Source organism: Thunnus thynnus, chromosome 3 (genome assembly GCF_963924715.1).
Source record: "Thunnus thynnus chromosome 3, fThuThy2.1, whole genome shotgun sequence".
Lineage (NCBI taxonomy): Eukaryota > Metazoa > Chordata > Actinopteri > Scombriformes > Scombridae > Thunnus > Thunnus thynnus.
Window position 1 is genome coordinate 5,414,372 of NC_089519.1, and position 17,145 is coordinate 5,431,516.

General features: G+C 39.8%; 1 non-coding gene across 1 annotated transcript; it reads left to right on the top strand.

Annotated features, from left to right (window-relative positions):
* Positions 1–12,253: 12,253 nt before the first annotated feature.
* On the top strand, positions 12,254–12,326 carry trnar-ccg (transfer RNA arginine (anticodon CCG)). The gene has a single exon. It is a non-coding gene; the product is annotated as a tRNA-Arg (tRNA).
* Positions 12,327–17,145: the final 4,819 nt, after the last annotated feature.

Here is a 17,145-nt window from a genome sequence, read left to right on the forward strand (position 1 = left end):
ACTAAGTAAAAAAATACATTTGATCCTTTCTCCATGAGATGATTACAAAAGTTTGGGAGGGTTCATCAAGCATTTATTTTCTTGAAGCATGGACAGAAGTGGAGTTGCTGTACTTCGTCAAGCTTTATGCTGCTGCAGACCAGCCCACAGCTACGTCAGGGAACTTAGCAACAACTCTGCAAATAAGAGAAATGCGCAGGTATGTGAACCTTAATAGTTAATGCAGCTGACTGTAATGCTAACAGCAAAGGAAAACCTTTGTTGTAGTCAAATATCAAATCTGCAGAGAGAAAACAAATCAGACAACACACCTATACACCATTGTTCAGGACAGACAAGCAGATTCTGTGTCTAAAATGTAATATGTAAAACTAGTTCTCAATTTTGGAAGTGTTATAACTTGGTGGAGGTGTTTTAATATAGAGCGATTCATCTCAGTATGAACCATTGCTTGCATTGTGCCTGGAAACAGTCCCACCAGCAGGTTGCACTGATTTGACCTTGAAGAAAAGCTATTAAAACGCCTGTTCTCCCTTCCGGCCATGAACCCAACCTGCCACAGAGAAACACTTACAAATAAAGGCTCAAAAGCAGCGTTTATCAGCAGCACCAGTGCAGAGCAGTACAACCACACAGTGGTGTTTTTTTTTTTTTTTTGTCTCAGCTGCAGCCCCCACAATGGCTGCTGCTATTTTATAACTGTGCTGCATTGCAGGGCTATTTCCCTCACAAGCAGGGCTGAGGTTGCATAACTCACGGCATCATGGTGGTTTGGAGGAGCACTGGGAGGGAAATGGGAGGAGGTAGCTTGAGTGGGATATGCCTAAAGAAATATGAAAAGTTAGGAAAGAATAAAAGAGTTTTGATGAAGATCGAGGGCTGATGTGGAGAGTGAAGCAGAGAGGAAGGAAGAAAAGAAAGAAAGAAAGAGAGAGAAAGGAGGAGAGGAGTAAATAGGAGTGAGTAGACAGATCGATGGTTGGTTGTGTGTAGAGGTTGAGATGGGGTAAGGAGGGCGGCCTGGGGGATGAGTCACAGTGAAGGAGAGAGAGAGAGAGAGAGAGTGAGAGAGTGTGATGCAGTAGGACGTGCACAGAGACTGAAATGCATTTACTTTATCTCCCCCTCTGCTCTCCTCCACCTCCCACTCAACCCTGAGATATCACAAAAACACTGCTATGTGTTTGAGTGTGTGTGTGCATGTGTGTATGTGTATGTGTGTGTTAATACTCTCGGCCTGGGCAGTGCAGCGGGGTCTAGCGCTCTTTGTCACGGCTTTTAACAGCGAGCTGCAGGAGTGGCTGCTGTCTCTGCTGGCATGTTCAGTTAAAACCGTAGAATCTGTCAGTCAACATGACATTCGGTCTGTGAACTCATAGTGCCATCGTACGTAGCTTCCCCTCTGCTTACTGCATCAGTTTTTATCAATTCAGATGTTTTTTTTAATTCCATAATTTGAGTATGATTTGTTTTTATTTAACAGACTAATAAATGTCTAGTTAACCTTATAAAGATGTGTCTGACATGTTTTTATGTAAAGGTCTGAGATTATTATTTATGTTCCTCCATCATGGTAACATTTGTCTCAAACATGACCATAAGAACAAAACATAATAGAAACTTCATGTTAATCTACATGAATGAAGCATGTTCCTCCCTTTCTGTAACATCAACATGGAATATGTTTCATTTGAGCCATTTTGTTGCACTAAAACATAATATTTATTTAGGTCTTGGCTGTACTGAATTGTCTGAATTCCACTGCAGTCACAGTGTGTCACATTTTCTAAAATTGTCTTGTAGTACAGAACTCTAAATGTCCACAACTTGTGACGACATCATGTGGTTTTGTCTTTGTGCAGTGGCAGGATAAGATCCGCCCTTTAGGTCATGCTGCCGTTTTTGTAGTCGTGTTTTGGGGCCTTTTCTGTTTACTAGAGTAAACGCAGGAACAACAAATGTCAACGTGCTGTTATATATGTCAATATATGTAAGTTCCTCTGATAATCAATTTGCTGTAAATTGATTTCTAGACAAAAGTTCTGCTCACACGTGAAACAAAAAAAAACAAAACTATCACCTCAGAAGGAATATTGGTCCTCAAGTGTTTGTTTTTTTTCCTTTACTGAAAAGGTCCTAAACTGACTCTGGCAGTTTTTGCTTGGTCTTTACACTACAATGATAAAAAAAAAAACTACAATATCAAATTTGAACCCAAAGAGGATAAAGTACATCAAATACCTCATGTTACAACCACTGCCAGGTAAAAATGCAAAAATATATCAAAACAGCACCGAGCTTACTGTACATTTGTGCTCTTGTGATGCAGAATAACTTCAAGGCATCTCTCTCTCTTTCCCATTTTCACTATTTCTCCCCCTCTCACACATTAACACACACACACACACACACACACACACACACACACACACACACACACACACACCTACATGTTGCAGCAGGATAAAGAATCCCCCAGCTGTAGTTTTTTACTAGCTGGGTTTGGGTGTAGAGAGCTTGCTTATCACAGCAGTTATGTGAGATAACAGCCGGGAGAGAAAGCACAGGATTTCCCTGGCTCAGGCTAAATAGGTACACAACAACAACAACAACAGCAAATAAAGGCAGAAGATAAACAAAATCACATCCGGACGCACAGATTATCAGTTGTTACTGCTCAGTGTGATGTTATCTGCGTTCCTTTTCATGTACTGTCCATTTCTCTTTCTTTGGTCTCCGCTTTTTAACATTGTTCCTGCTGCATTATTGATAATAAAGGAGGGAGACTCACTGAAAGGAATTACCAATAAAGGGAAACATGAAAGTTCAACAAGACCCTTTTGTCCTCTCTCTTTCCGAGGAGAATCGGTCATTTTGTTTCTTTCTCTGCATCTTATTCGCTCAGATAAACATCAAGAGGTTCAATCATTAATACTGTCTGACATCTAGCGATACTGCAGTGTTGTTGGGACAGTGTGGGGCTGGATTTGACAACCATAAATATGATACATGCCTCTTATGATTGCCTTATATCATATTATGTAACAACATATTCATCATCATATTTGATACAATGGGCTGCTTCCTTTATCAGATTAAATTCCTTTAGATTAGAGAGGAAATTTAAATCATCCCTCAGGGGAGAAATAATTGCATATCTTTTTTTTCATATAAGCTTCTGATGTTTCTGGAGCAGTTTGGTGTTTGGATGGGAGGAAAATGAGATTTTCAATATTGCTATTTAGATTCCTGGAATCTGATTCTAGGAAAAATACACAATACTACTCGTTTTGTCACATTTAAATGCTGGTCACCTGGTGAACTTTTAATTGGTTGTTCTCTCACAGCTGTCATCATCACACAAAGACATAAAATACATGGTAAAAGTCCTCCCAGAGTGTTACTGTGTAGTTTTTGTATCAATAATGCAGGGCAAGACTGAAAACTAGACTTATTAACAAGCGAGTCAGAGGACCAGAGTGTCCTGACGCCATATAAATGTTAAAGCCCTATAAACCTCAAGTGGTATACTGTTTTTTTGGTTCATGTATCAGATTGGGCCTGTTACAAGGAAACTGAACAAAAACCAGCAACTGATTCTAGCAGGTTATCTTTCACTTCTTCATTATTGTTCTTGTCACACATATGGCATCTCGATTATTCCATCAAGTCCTCATTCAGTCTTGTTTTCATGCGTGTGGAGTTGAAAACACATTTTTAAACAAGCACCATATTTAGAGCAAAAATACTAATAATACATGACTAACATATCAGATTATTATACATAATAGTGAGGGGAATTCCCTCCACCTGTATGACCAAACTACCTCCATCATACCCCGGTTTGATATACCGTAGTCAGATGCAAGTCTCTATATTGTCCACAGAGGGGCAGTAGTGTAGCCGGAGTGCAGTTCTCGTTGCCATCATCATGACTGCAATGCAAGCCAAGGTCTCTTTCAAGGGCACACATCATATCTGCAAAGTCACATGTAAAGCAGGGAGAGGCTGTATGGGCGTTTTCTGCTGAAGCAAACAGAGTAATTCCAAGGAGGAGAAAAGGCTTTTAGTCTAGACGTTTATAGAAAACTGACGTAATATAGTTCACACCCTGCTGTGGTGGCAGAAATGCGAGGGCGAAACTTTTAATAATGAGAAAGAGAAAATATAGGCTACTACTGTAAGCATAGACAACTATAGCCAAAGGGTGTTTAGCAGGACTGCAGACGTGGCTGACTTTCTTCAACTGCTGGACGACTGATGGATGTAATGACACTGGGGTTTTTTTGTTGTAAATATGGTTTTCTATCAGGGCGTAGGCAATATCCTCACTGTGCTGCTCGTGATTAAAATTTGAGGGATATTATGAATGATAGCACGTAGTTTTCTGAGGGAGAAAGTGTGTTAAACTCACAGCTTGAGGAGGAGATCCATCATTCTTCTCCCCCCTGCTTTACCTTTTTATAGCCATCAAATATGCATGGACCTCCGAGTGTATATATAATGTATTCACAGATCTCCACTGCACTGGAAAGCTCACCATCAGCAGTTTGTGTGTGTGTGTGTGTAGGTGTGTGTGTGTTGTGTCTGCACAGTGCACAGGACAAGACAGAAACATAATCAATAAACACTGATTCATGGTCTTCTGGAAGAAGGGAATCATTTTACAGAATTACAAAGCAGAGGAAAGAAAGACTGTGAGGGTCAGTAATAGTGTTTTTAACCAATTTTCATTTAAAAGTTAACATATAAAAATATATGATAAAAAGTCATTTTCAGATTTATAAGTTGCCATACCTTGAACAGTCATAATTTTACACCTGTGGTATAGTTAGAGTGAGTGTTTCTCCACATTTCTCCACAAACACCTGCACTTACTTGTCTTTCCTTCACTTTTCATGAGTCCATTCAAGCTCCATCTTCAACCATCTGGAGACAAACTGTAAACCAATCCAGCAGATTTCTCTCCAGATCTGATGCCGTGGCACACAATGCACAATTCAGTGATAAGGCTGAAATTATCACAGTGCTAATCCTGTTCCTTTACATAAGTTGTGAGTACAGTAAGTCCCAAAATAAGTCTGGTATTGTATTTTTATTTGAAACTGCTACACCATGAATATCAGTGGGGTGAAAAAAATCCTAAAATGCTTCTTGTATTATATTAGATTTTTGTTAAAAATCTGTATTAGTATATTAATAAACTGCTTCTAAACTGCTGTTTTTCGTCTGTGTTTAAGGCTTAGTGTGTTTATTTTCCCCTTTTATTTTTGCTTCACTAGCTGACAGCAGGTCGCAGGAAGTAAACTCATATCAAACGTATAACACGTCTCTCCAGATCACTTTGAGTGACATCACAGACACTACTCCCATGTTTTAAAATGAGTGAGTTTAGGTTCTCAATGGCATCACCTGTGTGTCCATTCAATATATTATATTATATCAACTATATTATATTTAATGTTATGTAATATTTGTCCATGTTTGCCACCACTAGACGAAAAGATGGAGGTGAAAAGAATATTTAATTTAACAGATAACTGTTAAAAAATGTCAACTTTCAACATGTAAACAGTGTTTTCAAACGTGGGAAGGAATAAAATGTTCATACCTGTGCCCTCACTCTCACCTCCCCTCTGGAAACAGACATATATGAACACCCACACACACACACACACACACACACACACACACACACACACGGACGCACCCTTTCTCGCTGGACATGAGCCATTGGTGGTTGCTGTAAGATTGCCCTGTCAGCACAATCTTTATTACCGGAGGGATGGATGGTGTGTGTGTGTGTGTGTGTGTGTGTGTGTGTGTGTGTGTGAGAGAGAGAGAGAGAGAGGGAGAAGGATTAGGGTGACTGACACATAAAATAAAAGACAGTAGTACGACTACAGCTCATAAAATCACAAACTATGACCCTTGAAGTATTGATGACCGCACCACTAGCGTGCACACACACACACACACACACACACACACCACACACACACACACACACACACACACACAATATTACCTCCATCCATTCGTTGAACTGATGCAGACTCTCCTTCAGTGTGGTCAATATCCACCATAGATAGATAGATAGATAGATAGATAGATAGATAGACAGATAGATAGATAGATAGATAGACAGACAGTTCATATATTTTTCTTGAAAAGCACTTTGTATCACTTTGTTTGGAAAGCGCTCTGCATAGAAAGATATGTTACATATCATTATTAAAGCTCTCAGGAACATGGATGCTAATCTGGCTAGTTTATGCTGCCAAGTTGGACAGCAGAGGGCTTTCTAATTTAAGGAAAACCACTTTCAGCCAAACACTCTCGGCTATTAATTAGGATGACTTCACAGAATACCCAGCAAACACACACATGCACACACACACACACACACACACATACATACAAACACGCACACTCCACGGCCTCTTTTCTTCGCTCTTTTTCACTTGTTGTCTCTCTCTCTCTGATGCTTGCACGCTCATGCGATTGAACACACATATTCCTACACGCATAGATGCACACACACACATGTATGCACTCTAAAAGCCGGGGGTGGCGAGTCTCGTTTCTCATGCGTCACTCTCCATGCTGGTGCCTCCATATTTCCTTGTTTTCTTTTCTCACCTGGAAAAGGTCAAAAGTCTATTCAGCTCTGCAGTCGGTCCAGCTTTATCCTACCATCAATTCAAACAATACAAGGCTTTGCTTTTTATCACAGGTACAAAAGATCTGTGTTGTGAGGAACTGTCTATTATGTCTCCATTTTATAGCCATGAAAAGATAAGAGTTGGGATGAGCAGAATTACGTAAAAAGTCATATTTCCTTTTGCTGGGAAACATCCATTTGCTCCACAGAATTAATAAAAAATCCTACCTTGATAAGAGTTTTATTGTAAAGAAAGATCAGTCGGGACACATATCTAATCTCCACACTTTTTACTTCTGTTGATTTCACTGGATATTTTTTTTTCTCTTCTTGTGGAACGAAAGAAGAGATTTTCATCCGTTTGAGTCGAGCTCAGAGCCTTTTGTGTAAATCATTGCAGCGCGGAGTGTCTGACAGTAAAAGACAGTCACCTCCCTTCGTTAACCTCAAAGGAGCATCTGTTCAGACTAGGGGCGACCTGACAGAGGCGCCCTGTAGGAAACTGCCTCCGGTGCAGTTTGTGTCCTCAGGCGAACACAACACTTTGGTCTAGATCCGATTCTCTATGCTTCTTTTGTTTCTTCTTTGGGGAATTGGGCGTCACAATTAGCTAATGTAAGCATTCACAGCAGTTTATGAGGCCGTTTTAGATGTGTGACACATCCTCAGCTATTGTCACTCGAAATGCATTTCTTAAAGCTGAGGCGCTTCAGTTGAAAATCATTGATTATTGTGAACTGTGGACTCATCTATTTTTTTTTTTTTTTTTGTCTTTCCATTTTATAGCGTCCAATTAAAGCTGCCCTGAAGTCTCTGTAGAAGAATTATTTATATTCAGTAAGTAATTGCATCTAGTGACTGGCTTCACTTTGGCCGTGATCGAATTTTACTTAATGAAATGATGTTCGGCCACTGTCCAGTCCTTTGGTCTTGGATAGCGCCTTCCATTACTTTTATCTAACCAAGCGAGAGTCATCGGGGGAGGGCACACCATTTGCATAACATTATTTCAAAAGCAGAGACGTTTTATACAGAAACCCATGTCTTAAATCTACTTAGAGAAATCCAAATCTCTGCATTCGCTGTCCGCTGCACTACCTTTATGCTCATATTTGCTTGTGTGGTGGGCGTGAATCCAGCTCCCACCGTCCTGTCACGTTCCTCTCTTCCCTGCATTGCTCCGTGACAATTCTACTGCACTAGCTTTCTAGGGCACGATGCGCTCCACTCTGGATGCTTTCCAAGTGTTTTTGTAGAGGAGAGTGGGGGGCCCAGCCTCCTGCAGTATTTTATTCCTATTTCAGACAGGTACAGGGGAAGATGCAGAGGAGAGTGAGGGCAGCAGGAGGATTTGCACTGCTCGTGTCCTGCGATTGAAATAAGTAGACAAAACAGTGCAGAGGTCCAGTCCGGGTCATGTTCTGTCACAGAGACAGAGCACACTGAATACTGTCCTGATATACCTGTGACTTAGTATCTAAGCTGCACCCTTCCCCTCCTTTTGTCCCACTTATCAAGGGCGAGTGAGGAAATCCATCTCAGCATTAACATTAACCTCAGAATTATACACTTGTTTACGTCATCTGTCACAATGGAAACACAAGCGAGTGTAACCTCAGCACACTGGAGTGTTTCCAGTTGTCACACTGAGATGCTTCCTTCACCACTCCTTCACCCTGCTGTTGGACCTCAGGGAGCAAATGATCTCTTGACACCACAATATGGCCAGCTCTGGTGTCACGCTTGAGTAAAAATCTCATATCTCTAATTACAGTGATTTTCATTTTAAGAGAATGATAAGCCCACATGCTGTCGTGCAGGTTTAGACAATCTATAGACACTGGATGGATGAAACCTTTTCAAAAACAATAACATGAGCCGCAAAAAAAAAAGAAATGAATATCTTAAGAACAAAACCGGTGCTATTTTGGAGATGCAGTGTTTTCCATCTGGCAAGTGAGACTTGCATGATGACAAAATCCACAGAGATAAAAGAACGCACACACAAAAAACCTGTCACAGCTACTGTAGGTTTAAAAGAGAACATAAGGTTAAATCAGTTTAAAGGATGATCCGAGGGAGCTGACAAAAAGCAAAACCTAATATAGCAAAAAATTAGTGATGATGGAGTGCAGCTGTCTTAATGTTAATACATATCCTCCTCTGTTGCAAAATTGCATCTGTGTAAATGAGAATAAATGACTACATTGAGAAAATACATTTAGAAAGAAAATGTGTTTTCTCCCTATCAAGTGTTGGCTAGTTCCCTTGATGGTGAAGAAAAAGCACCCAATATCTGTTCTTGCACCTTTTGTGGTTCTACCGGATTATCTTTGCATGATTTACAGATCCAAAAACTCCTTGTGTATCTTATACTGGCCCTTTATGCAGCCCCTCAGTTCAGCTTCTGTCTGAAACAGGCTGTTTTAGCTCCTGTCCCTTTAAGGCCCGCCTCCCAATGAGCCCACTCTGTTCTGATTGGCTCCCAGGAGCTGCCCCTCCGCAGACATCCGTGGGCTCCTGAGGCTACGTAAACAAACAGTAGTAGTCATTTTTCACTTCTTTTTCTCATTCTTTACTCAAAATGTCAACTTATCAAATGCTTGCGTACATGTTCAAGCCAAAATCCGATCTGAAATATGAGAGTGGACAACACAAGCAACCCATGGAACAACGTTAGCAACCAAGGCTACGGAGAGGATGGCCGTATGTAACAGTCTGATGTCATCATGAGGAGGAAATAGAGAGGAAGTAGAGGTAACTTTGCAAACTGAGCGTTCAGAGCAGGTTGAAGCCTGGGGTTTTGACTTTCAGGGAGCATTTTTACATATGTTCACCTCAAGTTCTGTAACTCTGACCATGTTTAACAAAGACATCTGACATCATAAATGAAAAATCATAAATGACAAAAAATTGCAAAAAGCATGATATGTCTCCTTTAAGGATGACAACAGAAATCATTGATTAACATTTTATAAATGAGATGCTCAATTGATTTTTGTGCAGGCATAGTCTTTGTAGATGTAATTGTACATAACTGCCCCGTTACTGTTTTTATACAGTAATAATTTTTCCTTGTTTTAGTTTGAAGAGGGGAAAGACACATTTTGCAATTGTGTACTCTGTGAAGCTTTTTTGTTGTTGTTGTTGTTTCATGTGAATGTTGTTTGTCCTAGGGTAAGAGAAAGGAAAAAAATGAGAGGAAGTATTGGAATCATAGATTTATGTCAAAGATTTATGTGACAAGCACAATTTATGAATGACATGAGTCATGACAGGAGTCGGGATCAAGTTACTATAAAGTTAAAGATTCCATCCGTTTTGAGATATATGAAAATACCCTAACACTTGAATAATAAATTGTGTCTAATATGTTTTTTTTTTCAGGGTTATGGTTCAATTACCTTGTTAAACTTAAAATTACATCTACCCCTTAGAATCTACAAATATGCTACAGGTAATATTTCTTATTTCAAAGGCTGCTGGACACAGGCTGACTCCTACTTCACTGAAAGCTTCAAGTTTCCACATCACACTTTTGTAAGTTGTAAAATGAACCATAATTGGCTTCCAAACTAGTTGACAAGATGTTTTAAACTCAGATTTAAGGTGGGCACAGAGAAACTTTCCTGAAAACAAAGTGAAAACAGCTTTTGAGTGTAAAACTGAAGGTCAACCTGAGTGTGTTGCTAAAGCCGCTTTTGAGCAGAAGGGGACATTAAAGATGATTTTGTGTTTCAGTCACATAAATGTGGAAATAAATCATTCTCCTCAGATGATTCAACTTCAAATAGAACACTTAGACCTGCACGATGGCGTCACCTGTGGTTGTTAAGAGACGTGTGACGTACCTGAAAAGCCTGTGAAGTCAGCTAGGAAATCAACTATTCTGAGAGCTATTCAGTTCATAAGACTATTATATAGCATAAACCCCCGAGTCAGTCGACTAGTCAGTCAGTCATTCAGCTTTTCAGTTTGCCTGTCTGCACGCTGCATGAAGCTGTGATGCCTTTACGCATTGCAGCAGTACACACCTCCCCCTGTCTGGGACGTCTGAGGTCCTCTATGGGTTGATGGACACACACACACACACACACACACAGTTATGTTTCCATCACTTCAGAGGACATTACATTGACTTACATTCATTTCCTGGAGACTTATCCTAACCTTGCCTAACCCTAACCCTTACCTTAACCTTAACATAACCCTAAACTAACCTTAACTAAGTCTTCACCCTAAAATTAATTATTTACGTTATGGGGACTTGCTTTTTGTCCCTATAAGAGAGGCGAGTCCTCACAACATGACTGTGTAAATAGATTTATGTCCCCACAACATGAGGAATACCTGGTACACACACACACGCACACACACGCACGCACGCATGCACAGTTACATGCAATCCCTCCGCCTGCTTCTTTCCTTCCCTCTGCCTTCGCCTTTCCCTCTTTCTCTCTCCAGGGACCTCAGAGTGCAGCACGAATGATGGACAGCGGACTAATTTCCAAAGCTAACCACTCCTCCCCTCTGACTTCACAGAATAGCCTGACAGAGGCCACTGTGCCCTTCAGACAGAGGAATATGAGCCGCTACAGTGCAAAGAAAAGCCTAAAAGCATGGGCAAAAAAGAGGAAGGCATGTGCTGTGAAATCAATAATATTGTAAAATGTTCTTTAAAATGCAAATACTGTGCCTCTGCATTACAGACAGAGAGAAATCTAAGTCATAAGGACGTCACATTCATCCACCTTGCGATGTAGTGATTCAACGCGGAGTTTCAGTTTGACATGAAGATGAAGCGCTATTTCTCCTATAACATCAAAACACGTAAATGTATTTTGTTAATTCACGTTTGCGGACCAAAAACCTCAAAAGTTGCCTCTGAGTTATCAGATGTGAAGCGTATCACACTGGTTCTTAATTACAGCTACAGCACTTTTAACAACACACAGGAGGTGAGTATGCTATTTTGGGACAGTAACTATGTAGAAACCTACTTGGGTCGGCAAGGGGAAGAGGTGAAAAGAGAGATAGATGTCATAAAGGCACTCCACACCTTCCAAACAAACAAAATATGTCTTCCTTATACAAACCTATATCCACTTTCACACTGAAACACAACGTAAAACAGCTTCATTCTTATGGGATGGTCGACCCTCGATGGACCACTCAGCTGTTCATGAACTGATCTGTCTTTATTGAATAGGGTAGGTTGGTTTCAAGGACATTTGTGAAATATGCAAAGAACTATGGGTAGCTCAGCCAGTGTGCTCATCCAGTCAGCTGTAAAACAGGTTCATTTGAAGGACAGAACAGTCACTCATGTATTGCTCAACCCACCTGAATTGACGTTTGTCCTGAATGCATTTTTACTGAGCGATTTCTGTCCACAATATGTAATGCATGAACGCCAGGCTGTTGAATTAGTGCAGTTTTTCAAAAAGCAAATAATCTGTGCAAAAACCCAACATAATTATATGGAGATAATTATGTAAAGAAGACATGATGAGCAATAGGCGGCAGAATATTAAATTGTGTAGTGGAAATTAGCAAAGATTTGTAAGTGGAGGATGTCTAGAATCCTCAGACCCAGTGGCCTAATGGATAAGGCATCAGCCTCCGGAGCTGGGGATTGTGGGTTCGAGTCCCACCTGGGTTACAGATGTGTCGACATGTGCGCGCTCCTTAATTAGCATGTGTGTATGAACTACTGAAAGCCAGCTGTTTATGCAGTGAAGCTGAAGAAAGAGATGATATCCACTACAGTTAACTGCTTTCTTCCAAAAACAAATGGTAACTTAAAAAGCTGCAAGTTTATTAATAGTTGCAAACTATTAAAATAATCTCCAATTTGATAATCGATTAATTGTTTTGAGTCATTTTCTAAGAAGAAAACTTCAAAATTCTCTGATTCCAGCTTCTTAAATGTGAACATTTTCTAGTTTCCTTTGGCTTCTATGGCAGTAAAATGAATATCTTTATGTTGTGGACTGTTGGTTGGGACAAAACAAGACATTTGAGGACATCACCTCGGGTTGTGGGAAACAGCGATCAACATTTCTCACTAGTTGCTGACCTTTTATATACCAAACAACTGATTGATTAATCAAGAAAATAATCAACAGATGAATCGATACAAAAAGGTTAATATTACTGCAGTTACTGTCACACTGTCTTTTAACATGTCACAGTAGAAAAAGCACAGGTGTAAATCATACATGTAATCATGGCTGATTCCATTTAGCTGCTTCAGTTTCAGGGTTCTGGTTTTGTGCACGTTGGCTCTCTGTCACACTCTCATGGCTTACTGGGACACCTAGAGAGAAGTGAGCCACTGTTAATGTTATTAGTAACACCTGTGCTTTTCCTACTACGACAACTTAAAATGTCTCTATTTTAGTAAAGTTAAGGTCTTTTTCTAATCCCAAGTGTGTGTTTGTCAGCCGGGTGTTGATGCATGTATGATTAGAGGAGGTCAGTGTGCATTTATCCTCTGAATTAGTGGACCCCCATTTGATAAGATTTTTGCTTTAAATGGTTTATTACAGAAAGTGTTTGAAACCTATGACCAATATAGTCACACATTCTGTTATCATGTTACTAATGGATGATATTATAGTGAAAATAAATTGTTCCTCTTTTTGCTGGGGACCCCCTGGAACCCCCTCAAGGACCCCACTTTGAGAACCACTGCTCCAAATACTCATTCAGTATACTTCACACAAATGAACGCTTCATAGTGTCCTCATGGCATTCAGCTGACATTCTGCTGGCTTGCATATCATATCACAATGAATGGGATTAGATACTGAGACCTTATATATCCTACCTCGGTAGCTGATACTTAATGGATCAGAGGTGGCACAGGGACCATAGGGGGAGACAGCTGACTCTTTGTCAGCAAAAAAAGGGCCATCCTTTATGAACAGAGGTGACCTAACAATGCAAAATGAGACAGTGCATGAATCTAGACTCTTTTTATCTCCTGTATATGGAAAAATAAGATTAAAAATACCTGAAATATCACTGACAATATAAGCATACAGATGTACAGATCCAGCAGATAGGTCTAATGTTAAGCTTCTAATGGCAGGTAACTATGAATGAATGCACTCAAAAGGAGGCTGCAGGATTTCAAAAGGCTATTCACTGGGGATCTACTGATGCAGATACCTAAATTGCTGCCTTTTGCTACATCCTGCCTGAAGAAATGGCACAGCGGCACTAAGTTGCTGTCCTGTGACATAATCTTGCTTTCATTTGACTGCAGCTGTGCCAAAAGGCAGAAGTTCAGCACCCAAATTCTTTGCTGTATTTCATGTACAGTTGCTCTTTGCTGCGGGGTAACAGCTTCACCCGATCAGATGCAGGAAAAGTATTTCCACAGTGATCGTATGCACACATAGAAGCTGATGTATTCTGTATGTTATCAAACTGTTTATCAAATATACATCTATATATCTTTTTTCTTAGTGCTGATGGTACAATTTATAAGATGTGATTGTGCACTGGTAGCCATCATACTGTTTTCATACTGGTCTTGCTCTTGGCTGAACGTTTGTAGCTGCAAAATATGATGCTTATAATTTTCCAGTGCATGCGTATGTATTTTACGTCAAAGAATATTATGTATTTACCTCAAAATATTCAAAATAACTAAGTGGAAGAGCAAGAAAAACAGCACCGGAGCAGTGTTTTCATGTGACAGCAGCACTATGTTAATTTGCCCTTTTTTGAATGGCATGCAGTCCCCGTGGAGCTCTGCTATACATATTTTGGGAATGAAATGCTAATGAAGTTTTCAAATGGCATTCATTGTATTTTTGTGTGTTTAATAGGTTGCCACAGTGTATTCGCAGTTTTCTCAGTCAAAAGTCAGGCATAGATTGGTAACTTTTTTCTCATTTGGCACATACTGTCGTCGTGGTGACTCATTACCTGGACACAGACCACACGCCGACATGTTGAGAATTAAGGAAAATACAACTATTTGAACTCCTGATGTGAGAGTAACAAAGACTCAACCAACAACAATAAAGTAAACATTACCTTACAGAAATAGACAGAACAGTGGCGGGTGCCAGATGACCACCTGGCTGTTTGCATATTGTGTTATTAAAAGTTCAAAGTGTCAACAGAAGCCAAGAATAAAATGCATGCACCTCTATTGAAGTACTTCAATAAATGTATGTGTGTGATATTCTTGGTATCTTGTGCATTGCTACTGAGATGCTTACTGTTATGTTAGATTTATGACAATAAAAGGTGTGAGGATAAGCTAGTGTTTCCCACAAAGGTTACAGTTAAGTCTCATGCTCTGCCTTGAAACAATATTACAGTGAGTATGCGTCAGGAGCAAAAGAGCTCACGGTATGATCCTGAAACCAAGAGACTGTAAATCATCGGCACATGAAAAAACAAACAAAACTACACTGCTGTAGTGATGGTGGACAGTCAGAGGACAACAAGTATGTGTGTGTGTGTGTGTGTGTGTGTGTGTGTGTGTGTGAGCGTTTCTAGGCTATAAACAACGTGATGGATGCTCGTGACGGAGTTTGTTGACTGGACACAGCCTCCAACGTCTTGATTAATTGATGGGAGCTACAGCATGGCCTCGGTCCTCTGTGTGCTCTTTGAATATCTGCCCCACCAAGTGTGTTAAGCGTGGAAATGTTACTGGGAGGGAAAAAAGCAAGGACGTTTTAAGCACTTGCAGGGTCAGAAAAGGCTTATTTTAGAGCTGAAGGTTTAGGCTCACACAGTTAGCCATGTTTGTCCTCTGTCTGCTTGTGTTACTCTGCTTCTGCTGGATGCATAAATAGGTGATTGTTTATCGTATCAGGACTTTATTACTGTGATTTAAACATATTTTTTGTTATTTTATGCCTCATTTCAAATGGTTATGATAACATTTTACTCACTTTTATTGCTGACATCTGGACAAAGCAGCGACAAGAGGAATTTCACCAAAAATGTGTTTGTTGACAGGCTACACCTTCAATTAATCCAAAATCTACCAGTTTAAGCCAGACTTCAGTGTCCACCTTTATTTACTCTTTCAAATAAATAATAAATCTAAGAGCTTTTTGCCACCTCTGTGGTCACCTGATCACTTGCCCCACTGGATTTCTAGCAATGCCACCACTGTAGATTCCAGTAGTTCACTTGTAATATTTCAATATAACTGATATGAACACCAAATTAAAAAAAAAAAAAAAATCTGTGACAAAAGATGGTGCATTCATTTATTAGAACAAGGAATAAGGAAGGAAAATCTAATATTGATTTCAGTGAGTGCTGCTGCAGAGTCTCTTCCATTGTGCCAAGGAAATATTTACAAGGAAACATTGCGACAGGCAACAACAGCTTGACTAGGACTTGATTTTACCTTCCAGAAACTTGATCATTGTCCTCATGATGTCATTCATTTACATTAAGAATTATCCTTGTGATTACAGTCGTCGATACAAAAACAAAATAAAGGTCTTGCATGAATCAAACAGAGGAGTAGAAGAAAAATGTGAATGAAATGATGAAAAACAAGGCACATGTCAGCTACTCTCTGGAGTTTTTTTTTTCAATCACTTGTTAAAGCCCCAGAAATCAATATCTTTATATTAATAATGCATCATATGACTGCTTAAAAGGAGTCACGTGTAATAATAAACCCACAGAGAATGATCACATGACTCTGCAGTTCCTTTTTAGCTCTTTGTTTTGGTTTAGCGCTTCCACTTTACTGTTTTAGTTCATTCTCACCGCTCTCATCAACCTCATTTCCAGATGCAGCAGGCAGCTGTTTTCAGTGAAAAGTAAGTGAGTAAGTTGATTTATATTGCACCTTTTTAGCAATATGCAAAGTTAACTAACTAGCTGGTGAACATGTTGGCGTATTTAGCCACTAAACAGCCAGATATTTCCCTCAGGGAAGTTGGTGGAGACTAAAACAGAGCTAAAAAGATAGCGAATATTGTACTTACATCAGGTGGCCAGAAACACGACTTCAAATGAATGCTAACGTTGCTCTGTGACTGCTGGATGTGTAAAGTGTTTGCTAACACGTTTTATTTATTTCGTCATAATTCCGTTAGGGCTGCATTATTGATTAATCTGTTGATTATTTTCTCGATTAATGGAATAGCTTTGGTCTAGAAAATGTCAGAAAGTCGTGAAAAATGTTGATCACAGTTTCTCGAAGCCTAAGATGACGCCCTCAAATGTCTTCTTTTGTCCCGACCAACATCAGTTCACAGTCATAGAAACCAGAAAATATTCACATTTGAGACGCTGGAACCAGAGAATTTGGACATTTTGTTCTTAAAGAATGACTCCAAACGATTAATCGATCGTCAAAATAGTTGGCGATTAATTTAATTGTCAACAACTCAACGATTGATCGTTTCATAGGGTGACATGTTCAATCTTGTGTTTACTTGTTCTTGTTCTGCTGCCCCCAAGTGGTCAAAACAATCTAATAC